This window comes from Amphiura filiformis, chromosome 2 (assembly GCF_039555335.1).
Source record: "Amphiura filiformis chromosome 2, Afil_fr2py, whole genome shotgun sequence".
In the NCBI taxonomy this organism is placed as follows: Eukaryota; Metazoa; Echinodermata; class Ophiuroidea; order Amphilepidida; family Amphiuridae; genus Amphiura; species Amphiura filiformis.
In genome coordinates, this window is record NC_092629.1 from 96,801,579 (window position 1) to 96,819,123 (window position 17,545).

Consider the following 17,545-nt stretch of genomic DNA (forward strand, 5'->3'; position numbering starts at 1 on the left):
AGTTTTGCAAAGATTTAGCATCAAGAAGTCTATCATCTTTAAAATAGGATCCCTTGAAATTGTCCCAAAATGGCTTATGACCAATATTATTGACACAAATTCCCATTTTCAGTAGTGAATAAATCAACAACAAAGTGAACTAAAGGCATCTTTAGCCTAATATATGTTTTGACTGCCGTATTTGCTTTATTAGTTCATGATTGCAGTTTTGCAAAGATTTAGCATCAAGAAGTCTATCATCTTTAAAATAGGATCCCTTGAAATTGTCCCAAAATGGCTTATGACCAATATTATTGACACAAATTCCCATTTTCAGTAGTGAATAAATCAACAACAAAGTGAACTAAAGGCATCTTTAGCCTAATATATGTTTTGACTGCCGTATTTGCTTTATTAGTTCATGATTGCAGTTTTGCAAAGATTTAGCATCAAGAAGTCTATCATCTTTAAAATAGGATCCCTTGAAATTGTCCCAAAATGGCTTATGACCAATATTATTGACACAAATTCCCATTTTCAGTAGTGAATAAATCAACAACAAAGTGAACTAAAGGCATCTTTAGCCTAATATATGTTTTGACTGCCGTATTTGCTTTATTAGTTCATGATTGCAGTTTTGCAAAGATTTAGCATCAAGAAGTCTATCATCTTTAAAATAGGATCCCTTGAAATTGTCCCAAAATGGCTTATGACCAATATTATTGACACAAATTCCCATTTTCAGTAGTGAATAAATCAACAACAAAGTGAACTAAAGGCATCTTTAGCCTAATATATGTTTTGACTGCCGTATTTGCTTTATTAGTTCATGATTGCAGTTTTGCAAAGATTTAGCATCAAGAAGTCTATCATCTTTAAAATAGGATCCCTTGAAATTGTCCCAAAATGGACCAATATTATCGACACAATTTCCCTTTTCCAGTAGTGAATAAATCAACAATAAAAGTGAACTGAAAGCATATTTTGCTTTATATAATTATGTTGAACCAGTTTAGTTACTTTGCAAATCTGTGCAAAGATTGGGCATAAAGAGATTGGTAATCTTTAAAATAGACAAATCTGAAATAACAGTGCCCGATTGTGACAACATTTGTGTCTGTCCGTGATCCACTTTAAATGAAAGATTTAACTTACTTATTGGTGCCTCTTTTGTTTATAATTCCTGGATGGGAATGGGCATACGATTGATACTCCATTATCTTTTTATTTTTCTACTCTGTAGACTTCTACGCCCAAACCTGTCACGGACGGACAGGCTGCACCAAAATGATAACACATGTCATTTTTCCCACAACTTTTTTTTATAGAATATTTATCTAATCTTTTTAAAACAGGTTTTGATCTATCAATATCACAGGACCAACCATTCCATTTGGTAGAGATATTTTCTAAAACTTTGAGGTGTATTTCATTATCAATATTAGAAATTTATTAGAAATATATTTAGTTGTTCACACCGATGTTAACTCTAAACCAATCAGCCTCTTAATTGGTTTATGCATTCCAATATTATATTGCTTTTATCGTTTGCCATGTCTATGGCATGATTCCTTATTTGAATTTATATCTCATGATCTTGATATATTAAAACCTAATCAGATGCATGTATCTATGCAGCACAACTCACTAATATCTAATGTTACCATGGACGTGCATCAAAATACCATGTTGTCATTGGATGGTTTCAGATGAAATGTTTTGAAAAATAGTTTTGCCTTTGTGATTTTTTTAGTTTGGATTAAATTACATATTGAACCATACTTGTTGGCATTATCAAGAAAGACAAACTAACATTTAATGTAATGTAAGCCCTACTTGGTCATATCAAAATGTTCAGAAATAGAAGATGCAAAGAAAGATTCCTATTGGAATGCAGAAATTTGATAAATTTTGCTTGAAAAAAAAACCACAACAACAAAACCGCAATAGAGAGAAGTTATTTGGAAATTTTATTTTGGTGTCTATTAATAAGCAGTTAATTGGTTTGTGCACGCACTCCACAAGTTGTTGTCACTCCAATATTATATTGCATTCATTGTTCATATCAATTAATAAACCATGATTCTGTATTGAAGTAGCTTGATATATTATCCTCATGTAATACATTATTAGAAAGCTTAATATAAACCATAATTAGATAATAACAGGTTGTTGTCACTCCAATATTATATTGCATTCATTGTTCATATCAATTAATAAACCATGATTCTTTATTGAAGTAGCTTGATATATTATCCTCATGTAATACATTATTAGAAAGCTTAATATAAACCATAATTAGATGCATTGATGCATAATTATCTGTGCAGCATATTTCACTCATCTGATGGGCTATTCCAGTTGAAATCCATACACCCCTATAGAAGACATGACCATAATCTCTCACACAAGGGGTGTAGATTTCAAATGGAGTCACCCATTCAGGTCAGCCCATTTAAAATTCACACTCCATGTGTGGAAGATTACATGTCTTCCATAGGGGTGTATGGATTTCAACTGGAATAGCCCAATTTTATCATATTCTGGTCTCAGTGTTGACATGGAATGTAATAATTAAATGTAATAATTTCAGTTTGTCTTAATTAAGAGTAATGCCACATCTCACTACGTATAGAGATATTTTTTAAAGATGGTATTCCTGGTGTGCCCCCAGAATGAATGCTCGTGGAGACACCAACCAGTCCAAATTAAATACGCGACGTGGGTGTGGGGTGAGTGGATGTATATATGCATGTTAAAGTTTCAGTTAAGAATTTTGAAATTGCTCCAACTCAATTTATAAACCACGATACCTTATTTGAAATAGTTTGCGTCACATATCACTCATCTAATTTTGTCATATTCTGGTCCTTAGTGACTGTTACCATGGAAGTGTATCAAGTACAAACCATAAATTAACCATGAAATTTGATGTAATTAAGTAGCCTACGTGTAAGAAAAATTTAAGCAGCTTGTCTCAATAAAACTGTATTGCCACATCTTGCTTATTATTTATAAGTAAATCTTCGGATGCCGCATTACATATTTACGGGTGTCAAATTTATCAAAAATGGGCTTGTTAAAACGTTGAGTAGGTGAATTGTATTGGGCATAAATTATAAAATTGCCATTAATGTTTAGGAATGCATGTGTCTATTAAATTAGACCTTCAAAACTTATTTTCAAAAAGTTAAAATGTCGTACATCTCACATGTAATAGATTATTTAAGTTATCCGTCACATTTAAAAAAATTTTTAATCCAACATCCGTCACTATGGATTTTACCATAGAGTGTAGATCTGTTAGTATGTAATTCAGCCGAGGAAACGTTAAAGAATGAGATATATCTGATGCAAGTTTACCATAAGGTTAGTTCTGTCAGTAAGTAATACAGCCGACAAAACGTTAAAGAATGAGATATATCTGATACAATCAAGCAAAATATATAGTTTGTCGAGCAAAATCAAAATTTGTTTACAATTTCTTATAATAATTTACAAAACTTTATTTCACTGAACACTCCATCACAATTCGGTCGATTCACAATACGGTGCGCCCCCAGCAGTGCATCATGGGACAGGCAAACCCAGCGTATAAGAATAGAACACAGGGACATATCACTGTGTATTTAAATGCCAATATAATGATGTTACACGACTCACGATAACAGACACTCGCAGCAATTTACAATTATAGTTTTATCATTTTCTATGGATCTCACAGAATCCTTTAAGGTGGAGCTGTTTTCAACTTTATTATTATCACACTTCCGTGAATTCAATGGATGAAAATATGTTTAAGTTTCAGGTTAGGGTTTTGAAATTGCTCCAACACAATTAGTAAACCACAATGCTGTATTTGAAGTAGCTTGGTTTCGTATAATTTCATATAATCCTTTATCAGATCCATAGTGCGTTGCATTTCACCCATCTAATTTTGTCATATTCTGGTCTGGTCAGTGTATAAATTTTATATAATCAAATGGTCTATATGTAATATAATCTTGGAGGTCATCTGAATCAATTTGCATTGTGGGATATGGTGTAGTCAATCCCATGTACAGTATAGCCAGTAGCCACTAATACCACTGGATTATGGCCATATAAAAATGGTACATTTCTTTCAGGATTGAGATATATGTGATGCAACCAAACAAACTAATTCGTTTGTGTTTTCAAACAAACAAAAAATGGATGTAGCTTCAAAAATTGTGAGCCGATTGAAATGTTTTATTCGGTTTTAAAGCTAGCGAATAAAGCTTTCTTTACACACCAATGTCACATATCTCAAAATTAATATTAAGTGACGGACAAACTCCATCACCACCAACACCACCACCAACGTGTCATGTCAGGTCTTTGTCTGCACATAAGTATGTCCTGATATTTCTTTTGATCAGATCGTGTTTCGTCCAGAATGTTTAACTTATTATAAAGAGTGGCCAAATATGTTCGAGTCCTGCTCTATTTGGTATCCCACCATATGATTTGGCTTTATTTATGTAGAAGTTGTTTAATGGTGAAATAACAAATTTGCCATATTCCATTTAGGTGTAAGTTTGGACATCATATGAAAACATTACAAATAATGTCAAAAAATCAGGTTTGAAAAAAAAAATCATATTACAAGATCGTACATTACGGCTTTCAGAAAACAGGAGTGACTCCAGTCTTTAATACCGATATTTCAATTTATAAACCTTACTTTATTATTTCATTAGCTTGATGAGCCTCTTGTAATTTATATTAACCTTATCAAATGCATTTGTTCATGCATGCAACACCCATCTTATTCCTGTCTGTTATGTTGCCATGGAAATTCATAGAGTGAAATTCATTATAGTAACCATGGAGTTTATTTTGAATAATTAAATACATGCTAAAATTGAACCACTTTCCATTTTAAATGAGTTTCGTACACAGAATGTCTTCTTGAAACCGTTGTCACATAATGCTATGCCATAAGAGCTATCCCAAGAACCACTGAACTAATACTAGTTTGTACCTGTTTTGATGTATTATTCATGCTGATTCCAAATATGGTCATGAAAATGTACAATTCTGCAGTCAACACCCATGTGGAGATGTTAATGTTAAAAGTGATGTTACGTCATACATGTCTGATTTTCTGTAGGGAAACTTTGTATGTACTGTTACAAGTAAAGCAGGTGGATGGAGAAGTGGTATAGCCAGGGGGTGGCAAGGGGGACAGCAGACCCCCTCTGGGACATATCCCCCTCCCCCACTTCTCAATATTAAAAAAAATTGTCATGTGCAGTTAATACCCGTGTGGATATGGTTTATGTTAAAAGTGATGTTACGCCATACATGTCTGATTGTCTGGAGGGGAACTTTGTATGTATTGTAACAAGTAAAGCAGATGGATGGGGGAGTGGTATGGCCAGGGGTGGCAAGGGGGACAGCAGACCCCCTTCTGGGACATACCCCCTCCCCCTTACAGAAGCATATGGTGGAATGGTATGGCCGGGGGAGTGGTATGGCGAGGGGGTGGCAAGGGGGACAGCAGACCCCCTTCTGGGACATATCCTCATCTCCCGTTGCATAACACTGGTTGCCATGATACCTAAGATTTATTAGGATTTTGCTTATTTTTACTACTTTCATCCCACTCATTTTTAGTGCTTTTTGAGAAATAATTGGTGTGAATGAGTGGGTTTCAATGTTATGAAAATCATCAAAATTATGAACTTTGAACACCCTGTATCTCATATAGACAACGTAACTTGCCACGTTTGCTTTTTTGTAAGCCTAAAATGTTATTCGCACATTTTAAAAGGTTTTAGCAGAAAAGGTTTTTATGTTAGTAAATAAGAGAGGAACAAAATTTATACTTTTAAAACCAGAGAGTCAACTGATCTTTAAAGGAGTGCAATGATCATGGTAATTAAAGATAAAACAAAATTAACGATTTGAAAACTGGGTCTAAAAATAAGGCATTTGAGTTAAAGACCATGGAGGCAGAATCATTCAGGGATATATGGTTTATGTGTGAACAAGTTAAGATATGGACAAGAAACATGGACAGAACTTAACGCCCAAATACTTGACGGAAGTCTAACTTAAAGACCTTAAAAATCATTGAAATTCAGATTTTGGCACCTTTCTTAGTGTCATGGATAGCCTGCTTATGGGTAAGCTGAAAGCTGTGTATAAAGTCCCATTCAGTGATTCCATGGAAAGTGTATAAAAATTAAAACTGTGTACTATAAATCCCTTTAAAGTGAAGGATAAGTCGTTAAAATTGTCATTTCGTATTTCTGAAATGAAAAATTTGGGCAAAAAACAAGGAAACAGCATTATTGACCAAGTTGAAGCCGCATTGAAATACACAGCTAATTTATATACTGTCAGTATATAAATTACAGATTCATGTAAAATGTCTTATTTTGTCTTTCATATACGGTTTTCGGCTGAAGTACTATACTAGCAGGCTATGTTAGCACATCTATGACAAGGACCAAGGTACCAGAATATTTGATGATTTTTACGATCATCTGGATGATCAAATTACTGAATGAATCTGTAAAGGGCTGTGCAATAAAAATTAATTTGACCTGCCAAAAATCGCATCCCCTGTCTCGGCCTGTCAAAGAATCTTTGCCCCCCCCCCCCTCCATCGTACTATTTTCCTAAGCTAAGTGCATTTTATTTACAAGGCGCCCATTAATGTGTGCTAAAAGTTGCATGCCCCCTCCCCCATTTTGGATTGCAAAAAAATTGATTGCCTCCCCGTTTTTCAGCTGGCCAAAAAAATCTTGCCCCATATTTAGAAATTAGCTTCATTTATTTGAATAGGATTTTAACTTTGTCAATAATGCAGTTTTCCTTGCTTCAAATTTTTCATTTCAAACACACCTTTATTTTATTGACTTATCCTTCACATTTAGGAAATACACAATTTGAATAAAAAGTAAGAGTTTGTAATCACATTAACCCAATGCCTATAAATACCATAAATTACAATGGGCTGGTTCACGCCAGTTTCAGGCAGGGGGAGGGTGGGGTGGTGGTGAGGGTGGAGGGCTAGTAGCTCAAAGGCCACCTCTGACAAAACTCATTTCATAGTTAGAATTAATAATTATCTTTTTATGCTTTAGCTTGAAGTGAAAAGACAAATATGAAATATTACTAGCACATTAAGAAGACACAATAGCGCAATAAGTGTATTACAAAGTAACTCACTTATGATGAATTGACATCAATAAAACCAGTGAGTGGAACCAATCATTTTATGAGTGATGATAGATCAGGAAGCTTATTAAGTTATCAGGGATACACTAAGAATATTTCATTTGATATTAACACATTTTCAAATGATAACTCTAACCAAGGTCAGCAATAATGAAATTGAGATATAGGCTAAAATAAGGGACAAAAGACAATAAAACATAAGAAAACGAACATAACAAAATTTGTAAGGGGTGTGATTTCAACGTCAGTAAGCGTAGCAGCTTTGGAACCTTGAAGATTCATCCAGCTTTGAATTCATCAATAAAGTTATTATCTTAAAAACCAAATGTTAAAGCCATGACCTACCCTCTCTGAGCTGAACTAGATATGCCATTGGTTGGCTGGCAGCGTCATTAAATATTTCGCGATCAGAGTGAACGGGCAATCTCAGGACCTGCGGTGATCAGAAGATTTATGCCCTAGTCTCTAGACAAGACTTATGTCATATCATCTCTGATCATACCATAAGGGGTAGGTACATTAATGTACTGATCAAGATAGAAATAATGATATCAAGAAGATTGTAGGACTCAGCAGGGGTGAACTCAGAAAATGAATTGGAACTCTACCAGACACAAAAACGTAATTAAGTAGACTGGTTGTTTGACCTGTTTGGTGATAAAACTGTTTCATTGAATTAAAATCATTTTCCCTCCGACCTGCTATTTAGAACATACAAGACATTTTAAATTTTAAAAATGAAAACCAAAATAAATTACTTGATAAGCTGAGTAAAATTTAAAGCATGTTAATATTATGCAAGTTTGGGTAGCATAAATCAAACAAAATTGTGTGTTTTGGTATCTTTTCACACAGGAGGAAATAAACACCTCAAAAGTAACTAACCCCCTTAAATATTAACCATTATTCAAAAACGGGCAATTGTATTACAAATCTGTATAATGCGTTGGAAGCAGAATTTATTTCTGCACATTTTGACACCTAATTTGTAGCAATTGACTCAATATTGACGTCACAGTGTACATTTAAATAAATGTAACCCAAGATTTGAAAGTTGCAGTAAATTGTATTGATTTGTATTCAGTATAATGGAAGGAAATCTGTGTAATGATATCCGAGTGCTTTTGTATTGTATGTAAGTGCAACTTTAAAATCTGGACCTCACTACATTAAATTGACCGGTGTTTTATTGTTTTCTGGGCTATCGTATCAAATGAGGTGTCAAAATGCGCAGAAATAAATTCTGCTTCCAAAGCATTTTACAGATTTGTAATACAATAGCCCCTTTTTGAATAATGGCCATTATTTAAGGGGGGGGGGGTAGTTACTTTTTTGAGATGTTCACTTTATTAATTATTCCAATTATGAGAGGGCCATATGCAAGATGTAAGTCGAGCAAGATGTAAGAAGGAAGACAGCCAAAATAACCAAATTTGGTGACTCGTTATTGGCTTAAGGGATCTAGAATGAGCGTTTATGGCGTTTCGACAGTATTTTTTGTGGGACATGAGAGCACCTCATACGTATCGAATTGCATTCTGAATACGAAGCATGTCTTTCTGATATCAAATAATTTTCATTTTTTGAAATTCACGATATAATAGAAATTTTATGACAAATTATCAAAATTTGATATTTTTCAAATTTGTGATATATAACAGTCCTCGAAGTAAATTTTATAAATCTAATGATATATTCTTAAAGTGTATGTAGCTGGGAGAATAAGCCGACGATCAATTGAAAATTTTGACCTTTTATATTGAAGATATGGATTTTTTTCCCAAAAGACCTAGGTAATTATTTTTGGTGTTTTAGGAAAAAAATCCATATCTTCAATACGAAAGGTTAAAATTTTCAATTGATCGTCGGCTTTTCATCCCACCTACATACACTTTAAGTATAAATCATCAGATTTATAAATTTTACTTCGAGTACTGTTAAATATCAAAAATATCAATTTTTAACGATTTGCCATAAAATGTGTATTACATTGCGAATTTCAAAAAATCAAAATTATTTGATATCAGAAGGACATTCTTCGTATTCAGAATGCAATTCGATATGTCTGATGTGCTCTAATGTCCTACAATAAATACTGTCCAAACGTTGATACCCCTTCCCTTAACACATAATCACAAAACTCCAATCAGACTTTGTATCAGGGCAAGAATTCACAATTTCTTATTTAGCATGTCTAGCTACCCAATAGCTAAGAGCAGATTTGTACAAATTATTTTGTTTGGAGTGGCCTTTCTTGTCCTTACTCCTTTTCTTCAAATCTGGTTTTTATTCTGTCATTATCCAGGCCAGCATGCTTTAATAAAGCTTGCCTTGAGTATTTTGCCTGAGTCTTGTCCCATCAGGACCCAAGCGTGTGCCAGCCCGGATCGACATGTTGAACAAATAATGGTTAACAAATGCCAGCTATATTGTAGCCGATCATGTGTGTTGTTGCCATAAAGTGTTACCACACTGCCAAGTTATGGAGGTTGGTCTAGATACAATTAATTTATTTTACTGATTGCATCTGATTATAATTATATTCAGTTATAAAAGGATGAACTGTGAAAGAGTGAAAAGCCACTTTTTAGAATGGACATCAGTCTGACACGAATAAATCGCAATAGATGAAAAACAAAGTTGTATCTGTTGACTCGTGTGACTGTCAAATATGCACAGATAATATGTGATGAGTCCGACTGCTTCAGTTATCTGATAATAGAGTGACGTTTTATCTCTAGAGAAGGAGTTGTCTCACATATTCTACTTTTTTCACTCTTTTAGATAGCACGATATGTAATGAATGAGGCCAGTTACCCTGGTAATAGAGAAACCTTTTTGTTCTGCATAATTTACGATCTTAAAAGAAACTGAAAAACAAATGATTAACTATTTTCGTTTTGCAACAATACCTGCATTGAAATATGAAATTTTGCTTTTGAAACAATAACTGGATTCAATTATTAAAGTTTGCCTTAGCAACAATTACTGGTTTAAAATATGAAAGAGGTCTGGTTTTGCAACATTAACTGGTTTAAAATATGACGAAAGTTTGCTAAAGTAAGAATAAATGGTTTAAAGAAGTTTGCTAATGCAGCAATAACAACATTAAAATATGGAAAAAGTATTTGTTTCCCTAGAAGCTTTCACATATATTATGTTCGCAATATTATATCTAAAGACCATTTTGCAATTAAGCTCATCCCCACCTGTGCTTGACAACAATAATACACATTACGAACATCACTAAGGCAACTGACAACTATAATACCTGATCGTTACTAAGGCAACAGTTGTCAGATATCGTGGGTTTATTAAACATGGACTCAAATTAAGTTTGATTAGGAAGAAAACCTAGGGGAAATAATTGTTACACTTACTCAAAACAATTCAAATACATAATAAAAGTATTTGAAGGCAAGTCTATCTTGGATTTTGAAGAACTGACCTGTATCCCAACCTTCCTCCAACTATGATTGGTTGATCGCTATTTGTATGAACACACTTACAAAATACAAAACAGATCAAACCAGTACAGGTTTCTATCCAAGAATGTAATTAAATACCATTTTGTGAAGATCACACAGCACATTTTATTCCTTTTCCATTAACCTTTTTTAGTTTACACCATTGGTGTCTGCCATTTATCTGTATATAATGGATTACTTTGTATAAATGTTGTTTTTACAGCCTGATTTGGGAAAGGGTAATAGGCTGGTATTCCTAAAAGTTGTAAAGCTTTATTTTGTTATTATGTGTGCTGAGGATGGTTCTGTAATGTTCATAACAAGTGGACACCAAACTCATATATTTCATTAAAATACATACACCTTCCTTCTCCTTTGATTGGTTGATCGCTATTTGTATGGACACACTTTCAAAATACAAAACAGATCCATCCTAAAATGTAATTGAATGTCATTTTGTTTTGTTCATATAGCACATTTTATTCTATTTTCGAACCAAGAACCTTTTTGATAGACACCATTGTTGTCTGCAATTCATCTCTATCTATTGGATTACACTCTATGAATGTTGAACATTTGTTTTTACAGCCTTAGTTTGAACTTGGAAATGGGTAATAGGCTGGTGTTCCTAAAAGTTTTAAAACGTATATCTTATTCGCGCATGTGTGCTTAGGATGGTTTTGTAATATTCATAACAAGTGGACACCAAATTCATATATTTTCATTAAAATATAATTTTAAGCTTATTAAACTTATACAGTTTTGACACCAAAAACAAGTAAATTCGAAGTGCAATTGATTCCACTTTTGCCCAATAATTCACCAGTTTAGCTTCAATATGTCAAAATTTTTAATTTACCATAAACTTATTCTCTCACAGAATGGTGCTGGTCTAGATACTTCCAAGATGTTTTTTCCAACCCCATTCCCTCCATGTAAAAAAAAAACAGAAATCTGTGCCAACTGTTTCTGAGTATTTTAATTTTAATAAACAAAACCAAATTAATTGATGTTGTTGAGTAAGGGGCTGTGCAATAATTATGGGCCGTGGGGGAGCGTAAAATGGGGGGGGGGGGCTGGGGGTTGGCGAGCCAATTTTTGGCGCATATTCATGGGGCGCCTTTTTAATTAAACGCTCTAAAAGGTTTGGGAAAACAGTACAGAAACGCTTTAATATGCAAATTTTCCTGCTTGCTGCGCTCGTAACATATATCTAGACCATTTACAGTTTGCAAATTGGGTCCCTCTACGTGTCAAACTCAGCGCCTGGTACTCAAGGTACAGATCATGCTTGATAATTGAATTCATGATTAGAAATGAGGTGTCTTATGAAGTCTTATATTTCAAGAACGAAACCGTCTATTTTCAAAATTCAAAAAGTATATGACATCTGTTTTACTGTGCATTTCAGAAAATATTCGGTTACGTTTTCTGATTGAACTCGAATGTTTTGTCTGCCAGGTATACCCGCCGAAAAAAATACCCCCATAGAATCATTGACTTGAGGTGGATGGTAAAGAAGTTTGAAATAAAGCGTCCACCTCTGCTATCTTTTTGACATTTTATTCCAGCTTGAATATCAACAGAAAATGAGTTTTAGTTTTAATTTTAACTTTTTGGATTCGCATTTAAATTAAACCGTTTATACCAATGACACTATTGCCATTATAGGCCTACATGTACTTGTTATTATTTCCAAGCATTACTAGCAAATAATCGCCTAAAGTATTATATCAAAATATTGTAAGAAAGTGCATCACAACTTTTGAAAGTTAAACGTAAAATACAAGTTTTAGTGTAAACAACCCAATGTAAAATATCGTTAAGAAACTGCCCCTCCACCATTACTACAAAATATTGGATATGTAATAGAAAATGTCTCAAGTTGAAAAACTTCAATAGTTAGTTTTCCAAATGGGACTAAGTGTCGAAAAAGAAACAAAGGTGGGAGCTTTTTTGAAATTTGCAACGTGTTTGGTATCTCTTTGACACATAAGTAAAAACTTATACCAATGTTTTTTCGATGTTCAGCACGTGTACCATAATTGATTTTCACATGGGTAACACTATATCTCCAGCATCATATTTATACTCAATCAAACAAGTTTTTCATAGGTCATGTATGTTGTTTCCTTCTTGCGTAACACTATATCTCAAGTATCATATTTATACTCAATCAAAAAGGTTCTTTTCATAGGTCCTCCTTGAAGTGTCCATTGGTCTGTGCTATAGTTTGCAATTATGTTGAGGATGGTTGTCGACTTTCATGGGTGATAAGACACTACCAAGATCAGATAACGTGTCTCTCTTTACAGAGACATACAGGAGTAGGTAGCTGTATAATATTACTACATCTACATGTAAGTATTGTAAAGATAACGTGTCTCTCTTTACACAGACATAGAGGAGTAGGTAGCTGTATAATATTACTACATCTACATGTAAGCATTGTAACGATAACGTGTCTCTCTTTACACAGACATACAGGAGTAGGTAGCTGTATAATATTACTACATCTACATGTAAGCATTGTAAAGATAACTTGTCTCTCTTTACACAGACATACAGGAGTAGGTAGCTGTATAATATTACTACATCTACATGTAAGCATGGTAAAGATAACTTGTCTCTCTTTACACAGACATACAGGAGTAGGTAGCTGTATAATATTACTACATCTACATGTAAGCATTGTAAAGATAACGTGTCTCTCTTTACACAGACATACAGGAGTAGGTAGCTGTATAATATTACTACATCTACATGTATGCATTGTAAAGATAACGCGTCTCTCTTTACACAGACATAGAGGAGTAGGTAGCTGTATAATATTACTACATCTACATGTAAGCATTGTAAAGATAACTTGTCTCTCTTTACACAGACATAGAGGAGTAGGTAGCTGTATAATATTACTACATCTACATGTAAGCATTGTAAAGATAACGTGTCTCTCTTTACACAGACATACAGGAGTAGGTAGCTGTATAATATTACTACATCTACATGTAAGCATTGTAAAGATAACGTGTCTCTCTTTACACAGACATACAGGAGTAGGTAGCTGTATAATATTACTACATCTACATGTAAGCATTGTAAAGATAACTTGTCTCTCTTTACACAGACATACAGGAGTAGGTAGCTGTATAATATTACTACATCTACATGTAAGCATTGTAAAGATAACTTGTCTCTCTTTACACAGACATACAGGAGTAGGTAGCTGTATAATATTACTACATCTAAATGTAAGCATTGTAAAATAAAACAATGTGATGGAATGTTTGGTTTAATATTGACGAATCTATTTAGCATTGAAGTAGAGCTCTTCCTCTCAATATATTATATTTATATTTAAGTAGTTAATTGGTTTGTGCACTCCACAAGTTGCTGTTCATGTCAATTAATAAACCACGATTCCCCATTTGAATTTATAACGTGATTATTATATTAAAACCTAATCAGATGAATGCATCTATGCAGCATAACTCACTGATATGTAATGTTGTCATGTAAGTGCATCAGGTAAAGACCATAATATCGTAACCATGGAGTTTATGTTAAATTTATTACTGACTGTATCAATGAAACCATTAATATAATAACAGTAACATCTCACTAATTTACAGAAAAAAATCATCATTTGCTTCATACATGAGTGTATATCAACTTTGTAATTAAAAGGAGGTGTTTGGATGTATGCTGGTTTCCGTGGTGTAGTGAGGGGAAATGCCCACCCCACTACTGAGACATATCCTCTACCTCCCCAAGCCCCCTTGCTGGTTTCCATGATAATTTGTGAGTGATTTATTGGACCTTTGCTTTTTCAGCAATCATTGATTTGAATGGGTGGGTTTCAACAGGGCCTGGCACTTCTGGCAGCAGGGACAAATGGGTGCTTTTGACATTTCTTTTTCTCAAAAGAGAAGCACCTTTAATCGAAACATATACACATATGAATTCTTTAGACTAGTTTGATGAAATTTCAACTAATAATGTGCAATGAACAGTCCTGATGAACATCCTCATGGGAAGCACCTATTGATGTACCAAATGAATTATACAAAGCTTGGTGACCATTCTGTGTAAAGGTATTGAATTGATCAGTCATAATTCTTATGTCCTACTTGTAGCTTGTAGGTATAGAGAAAACCAGCACATATCTAATTACACAAGTGGGCACCAACATCCTACATGTACTTGTAGGTATAAGACCCTCTTTCCCTCTTTCGTGATATGCTATTTTAATAGGTGAAAACATCAGTTTTGAGATAAATGGTTATAACTTTTTATGTACCAATTACAGGTCTGTAAAAGTATACATTGCTGGAAAGCATGAAGAACACAGATTAGAAAACCATAAATATAAAATCAATATTCAGGGTGTGTGAGAAAATATACAGGGTGTACCAATTAACGTTTTAATGAACATGTTGTATAGTTTTAAATAATTGCTTATTTAGCATTTTCACAACCTGAGGAGGTCATAATCAAACAGGACTTGAATAAGCCAACAAGAAAATTTAAAGTTTGTAATTAGAGTGCGATGCTTGCATATATGTATACAGGGTGATCCAAGGTTTCTTCATTATTATACCTAATTAATTATTTAAAAATATTAATTAATGCTAATTAGCCGCTTACAATACTTGCAGTAACTAATTTAAGTCACAAATAATCATAACAACCCAGAAAGAGTACAAGTAATCTGTTCATTTGACACTTTCGGACTTTACAAGCAACTTTGAAAATCGACCATTTTACATAAAATTCTATGGAAAGAGACCCGTAAACCAGCTCGTTAGACTATTAATGAATTAAAATTACAAAAACTACTTATTTATTTAATTGCTATATGATTGCTATCAACCTTGGTACTAAATAATCATGGATTTTAGTCAAGGTCATCTTCTGAAACAAACAAAACATAACATTTAATTTTCTCAAGTAAAACGTCACAACTCCAACCTATTGGGGTACCCAACTTCAGACGCACGGCCATAGAGAAAATCAACATAATAAAAAATAAAGTGATACAATGTAACAGAGTGCACGAAATAATATACCAAAATTCAAAAATGTCCTATTCTTTTCTATTGTATGATTGTCATGCATTAAAGAAACCATATAAACATGTACGGGGAAGAAGGTTATCTTTATTTTACAGTAATCTGCACTGCTGCTCATGGGTTTAATGTCCCCGCCTAACGATGTTTGGAAAGGGGATATTAAATGAGCTCCAATTTGAAGTCATTTCAAGGATACAGGAGGTCATATGAATGAAGATTGCTGCATGAAGGTTAAAGTTTTGGAGAGTTTTAATGAACATAATTATTATCTGGAGATACGTACTGGTTCCAATGACATAACTCGGTGTGGGTAGCATGGAAAGAGGCTCTTAACACAGCCGTTTGTACCGCGACATATTTAATAATTAATACTTTTCAGACTTAGACTTTAACAGGGTTTTTGAGTACATCTTTGGGTATTACAATCTTGCAAAAAGTAGAAATTGGAGATAAAAATGATGGTGTCTCTGTGAGCAAATCGCACATTACGGTTTAATAACTTATTCGTTTTGGGCAGACATTTTGTTTTAAAGAAGAATTTGTTTTTACACCTGTATGCTCAGTAGTATCAAGCTTGAATTTCAAAGTCAAGAAAATGAGCAATAATTATTCTCATTAGCTAGACTCGACACCTGCAAGCGTGTTGAATACTAGGTGGAATTAACACTGCATGCATGTATAAGAATGACAATGATAATTAGAATACTGCATATAATTATTTATGATTATGCTTTGTCTTGAAGGGGGGTGGGATGACTAGGACAATAGCAGTGATCACCAGCATTAGTCATACATGTATTATTAATGATCAGGATATAAATAGTAGTGGGAACTACCGTTAAATGGATCATTATCTTGCCTTGAAAGTGACCAGGATATAGCAGCCGACACCACCATGGATTATTACTTGCCTTGGAAGTGACTAGGATATTAATAGCAGTGGACACCACCATGGATCATTGTGTGACCAGGATAGTAGCAGTGGACACCAATATGGATTAATATATTGCCTTGAAAGTGACCAGAATAATAGCAGTGGCCACCTCCTCCATGGATCATTGTCTCGCCTTGAAAGTGACCAGGATATAGCAGCCGACACCACCATGGATTATTATCTTGCCTTGAAAGTGACTAGGATATTAATAGCAGTGGACACCACCATGGATCATTGTGTGACCAGGATAGTAGCAGTGGACACCAATATGGATTAATATATTGCCTTGAAAGTGACCAGAATAATAGCAGTGGCCACCTCCTCCATGGATCATTGTCTCGCCTTGAAAGTGACCAGGATATAGCAGCAGACACCAACATGGATTATTACTTGCCTTGGAAGTGACTAGGATATTAATAGCAGTGGACACCTCCATGGATCATTATTTTGCATTGAAAGTGACCAGGACATTAGTAGCAGTGGGCACCACCCTGGATCGATCATTATCTTGCCTTGAAACTGACCAAGATATTAATAGCAGTGGGCACTATCATTAATCACTATCTTCCCTCGAAAGTTACCAAGATGGGCACCACCATGGATCACTATCTTGCCTTGATAGTGACAATGATAATAGCAGTGGACAACGCCATTGATCATTATCTTGCGGTGAAAGTGACTAGTTCGGGCTCCACAATTGGTTATTATCTTGCCTTGAAAGTGACCAGGATAATAACAGTGGGCACAACCGTGGATTAGTATCTTGCCTTGAAAGTGACCAGGATGGGCCCGCCATGGATCATTGTCAGTGGGCACCACCATAGACCATTATCTTGCCTTGAAAGTGACCAGGATAATAGAAGTGGACACAACCGTGGATT